The following is a 4964-nucleotide window of genomic DNA, read 5'->3' on the forward strand; positions in this document are numbered from 1 at the left end:
TCTTTCTATGTTGCAGGCTGCAGTGCAATGGCAATTCACGGGTGCAATCATTGCACACTACACTTTTGAACTCCTGGACTCAAAAGATTCTCCTGCCTCAGCCTCTTGAGTGGAAAATAAATTTTAAAACTTATTTATTGATGGCTCCCTCCTCTTTGGCATGTTGCCTTTCAAATTCCAGCTTCTTATTGGCTCTGAACTTCCACTCTTTTGTGCTCTGTCAACTCATTAGGTTACTGTTTTTTATTTGAATTCTGTTTCCTTGTGGTGCTGTTTAGAACCTAAGGACCTGGATGCATGTGGATGTGTTTCTGCATTGCATTTTGCTCTCTCAAAGGCTACAGCCCTTCAAATCTTTCATGTATTGCTGCTCTCTAACATTGTCAACCCATGGTTTTATATATTTTGTCTAGCTTTTATAACTTTTTGTTGGAGGACTAGTTCTACTACAAATTACCCTACCATGTAAGAAATGAGAAATCCCTTTTTTCACAAAGTTAATTGAATGCAAAATTGATAAGAATTTCTCTGTTAGGCACACATCTATATCAATACTACAATGAATAGTTGCATGTATATGCATCCCAATGATCATAACAGATCAGCTTCAAGAATCCATGCAACAGGAAACTATTTATTTTTTTGAAAAAAAACATCTTTCGGTTTGTTCAAGGAGCAGAGGGGGCCAGGAGAGGGGGGGCAATAAAATGCTTTTGCCTCATTTATAAAGAAGGAGTTTTCAGGAGGCCCCTCTCCCTCAGCTACAAGCAGCAGCAAAGCCAAGCCAAGGAGGGGAGAGGGAAACCAGAGGGGCCCAGGGACCCCAACACCCTCTCGCACAGGAACTACAAACTTTCTCCCCCCACCCACAACGCATCTACCCCGGGGGAACCCATCTGTGGAGGAAGGGAGTATGTATAAAGGTAGGGGTGGATCTGGGCAGGTGGGGGTGGGAATAATTTATCCGCAGCAGCAGTGGGTGGCAGGTGGCCTGGGGCAGTGGCCTGGAGGCAGTGGCGGCCTAAGGGTCCTGTTCTTTCTTTTTTTTTTTTGAGTTGGGAGTCTCACTCAGTTGCCCGGACTGGAGTGCAGTGGCTGCTTCCGGCCACCGCAGCCTCGCCTGCTGGGCTCCGGCGATCCTTCTGTCTCAGCCTTCCGAGTAGCCAGAATTACAGGCATGTGCTACCACGCCTGGCTGATTTTTTTGATTTATAGTAGAGATGAGGTCTTGCTGCCCAGGTGGGTCTCGAACCCATGGGCTCAGGCAATCCACTCACCTCATCCTCCCAAAGGTGGGGGATTACAGGCTGAGCCACCGAGCCTGGCTCCATTCTTTCTTAACCTTGATGTCTCCGGCAAGGATAGTGGCGATCTTGCCCTGCATGAAGGCCCAGGGGACGGAGGAGCCCACCAACGGGCACTTGTTGCCACTCGGGCAATACACCTCCGCGGCCAGGCCCTGCACCTTAATGAACTCCAGGGAGCAGGGAAAGCAGAACTTGTGTCCGGGCACTGAGGGGCACTGAACGAAGTGGGTGTCTTCCAGCCGCTCCCTGCACAGGGTGCAGCACAATGGGGCTCCCGGAGTCGCCCTGGTGCCGCTCCTGCCCCCACTGACAGCTTCGGCCGTGGGGCTGACTTCGGCCTCGCCATTGTGCACCACCAGGCGATGCTGGGTTGGAGGCTGGGCTGCAGAGGAGGCCGCGGGGCTGGCACCCCTGCGCACATGGGTGACCGCCAGGGTCCTTGGGTGAGTGGACCAGGGCCTCGGCCACATTCTTCAAGGTGGCAATGGGGGAGGGCACGCTGAGGGTCTCGGCAGAGTATGGGTCATGGGGAGCCACTCAGTGTCACTGCTGCTGCTGCTGCTGCTGCTCTTCAGTGGTCATCTTGCCTGCCGCTTCGCCAGGGGACAGTGCAAGCCATGGTCCGGCCTCCGGCTCGGCCTCTCTCCTGGATCCAGGCCCGGCCCCACTTCCCCACCCCCATGGGGCCAGTCCCCAAAAAGAGATTTAGAGGGTCCCTGGAAGGTGGGGCAGCATCGGTGAATATTCTGGAGAAATAAGGAGAAAGAAAGAGATTGGACTCTGTCTAGTGCAGAAGCCGATTCTGTAGTAGGGATAGATATTGAAAGAAAGATGGAGGGACAGATATAAAGAGGAAGAAAGAGAAAGTAAGAAAGTGGACAACTGTTCAGTGAAATGAGCAGAAGTCGTTTATTTGGACCAACCGTGAGTCTTTTATCCCAAATTTTCACATGTTAAATCACAAGACTTTCACGTGAACACAAGGCCAGGTGGATGAGGTGCATCCCCCCCACCAGGTGTTTTCTTAAGCATGAGGAAGGACAATCCCAATCAAATCACAAGACTATTACATGAACACAAAGCCAGGTGGATGAGGGGCATCCCCCACCCACCAGGCATTTTCCCAAGCATGAGGAAGGACAATCCCAAAATTATCTCACTGTTCCTTATGCTTGGTTATGTTCCTCAAAGGCAATACAACAATTCTAACATCATAAAATCCTAATAATCAATAACTTCTAAAACTTATGCATACCCAACACCTAATGACTGACTTAAATCCTAATACCTTTCTATTCTGTGCTAACTTTACCTGTACTATAAAAAACTCTTAATTATAGGTCAGACCACTTCCTAAAGAATGTGGCCCAGTCCAAAGATCACACTGGGCCATTTCCAGGAACAATTGATTATGATCTCTTAACAAAATGGCTATTCTAAAATCCTATGTATCTATCTTAATTTCTATAAAAGTTTCTAATTCCTAATCCTGATATATAAGGCTGATCATCAGCAATAAATCTTCTAAAATAAACCCAAATACAAACTGTAATTGTACTAAAGCCAAAACTGCAATTAGTAGAAAGTGGGGACAATGAAATTTCTAAAGTTAGCTAAATTCTTATAAAACCTCAAAGTATCTTGTATGATCATGCTTGGACTAACATAATTCCCTGACGTAGCATGACCTATTCTAAAATACTTTCTATGGATAAAATAAATTCAGTTTCTATTATAAGTAGAAAAAACTTACACAATTGTAACTAAAGAATGGGTTTAAAAGAATGCAGCCCCGCCCAAAGTGAATGATGGGCCCTTAGGAATGTGGCCCAGTCCAAAGTTTGTGCTGGGCCATTTCTGGTAACCCTACATAATCATCTATACCATCTAAAGCTAGAAACAGCTCTCTAAATGTATATACTAATTCTACAAATATACTTTTAAATCTTGTAAAGAAGCTTGTATCATGTATAAGGCTCCCAAATGTGACCTGAGTTTGAACTGTGTTAAGTTTAAAGCCAAAACCACAGTCTGTGAGAAACGGGAACAATGGATCCCTAGAGTCAGCCATGCCTGTCATATTCTCAGAACTTCATGCTTAGATCATCAAAGTCCCTGTTAGTGGGTAATGCCAAACAACAAAGAAAGGAGGAGGGAATGGGCCTTCAGCTCCTGAACACAACCTAGTGGTCTCACGGTCCACAGCCTGCCTGGATCCCTAACGCTCAGGCAAGCCTCCACGGCCAGCTTCTAACAGCCCCCTGGGCCTGGAGCCCTTTTGCTTACTCCCGCCTCCCTTGGGAAAGCGGGCCATGGCCCGTCGGCACCCCCGCCCACTCCGGGATCCCACCGAGGTGCACACCTCAGGCCCAGTGATGGGCCACAGGCGAAGCTGCTGCCTTGGGCTCCCACCGCTCTCGCCGCCACTGCAATGGCCGCCTCCGCCGCCTCTGCCTCCTCCTCAGGAAATGTTTCCTATTCCTGCCATGGAAAAATTACAAAATCATTTCCCTATGAATAAGTGGTTAAAGAATATACCATCAAAGATGCTGGGAAAAATATCGTTAAAGGAAATTAATTAACAAAGACTATATGTGAGGGATTGGTGTTGCTTTGGTATTTATTTGCTTTTTGAAATTTGTGATTCTTTCAGTATCTTATTTTAGTTAACTTTTGTACATGCTTTTATACTTATAGTTTTATATTGTTTTTGTTTTCTTTTTTTAAGAGACAGAGTCTCACTCTGTTGCCCAGGTTGGAGTGCTGTAGTGCAATTATAGCTCATGGCAGTCTTGAACTCCTAGGATCAGGAGATCCTCCTGCTCAGTCTCTTGAGTAACTGAGATACAGGTGTGCACCACTATTACTGGTTAATTTTTTAAGTTTTGCAGAAATGGAAATCACAATGTTGTTCAGGCTGATCTCGAACTCTTGGCGTCAAGTGATCCTCCCTCCTCAGTCTCCCAATGTGTTGGGATAAATAGTATGAGCCACTGTGATGTGTCTTTTATTCTTTTTCTTAAAGAGACCTCCATAAAACCTGAATATACCCCTGGGTGAGTTACACGATATACATGGCAGACTGCAAAAATTGGTAGTTTGAAAAACTTAGTAAAGGCAAAAGTGCACTGGAAACATTGAAATAAATTCATGTCCCTTTTAATTTATTTTTTAAAATCAAACAATTTTCTCAGGTTGAATATCTTTTTATTTTAAAGGCCAAACTTTGAATAAGTGATTTGTACATCTTTTAAAAACCACTTAACCACATGGGACTGTCAGGTATCAAACAAGGTAGTCTGGGCCATAGAACTACTTTCAGGTCATTGAGATTTGAGAAAAGTCCAGCATAGACAGAAAAGGAGGCAGCACCATGGAACACCCTGGGTTGGTTCACCTCCAAGAAATGAACTGGTTGGGAAGCTGCGTGGAGTCCAGAGAGGGGCTAGTGGTACTGTATAAATGTGTTGACTGAAGTTTATGTGTTTGAGAAATTAGAAGCTGGGCACTATTGCACAGGCCTGTAACCTCAGAGCTTTGATAGGCTGAGGCAGGAGTGTCACTCGAGGCCAGTGATTTGAGGTTGCAGTAAGCTATGATTGCCCCATTGCACTCTAGCCTGGGTGACAGAGCAAGATCCTTTCTCTAAAAAATTTT

At 45.8% G+C, this 4964-nt stretch overlaps 1 pseudogene; it reads right to left on the reverse strand.

Annotated features, from left to right (window-relative positions):
- Positions 1-1300: 1300 nt before the first annotated feature.
- On the reverse strand, positions 1301-1974 carry LOC103272375 (annotated as a pseudogene).
- Between the last annotated feature and the right edge of the window lie 2990 nt (positions 1975-4964).

Source organism: Carlito syrichta, unplaced genomic scaffold (assembly GCF_000164805.1).
Source record: "Carlito syrichta isolate Samal-C Ts95f unplaced genomic scaffold, Tarsius_syrichta-2.0.1 Scaffold312336, whole genome shotgun sequence".
Classification (NCBI taxonomy): Eukaryota; Metazoa; Chordata; class Mammalia; order Primates; family Tarsiidae; genus Carlito; species Carlito syrichta.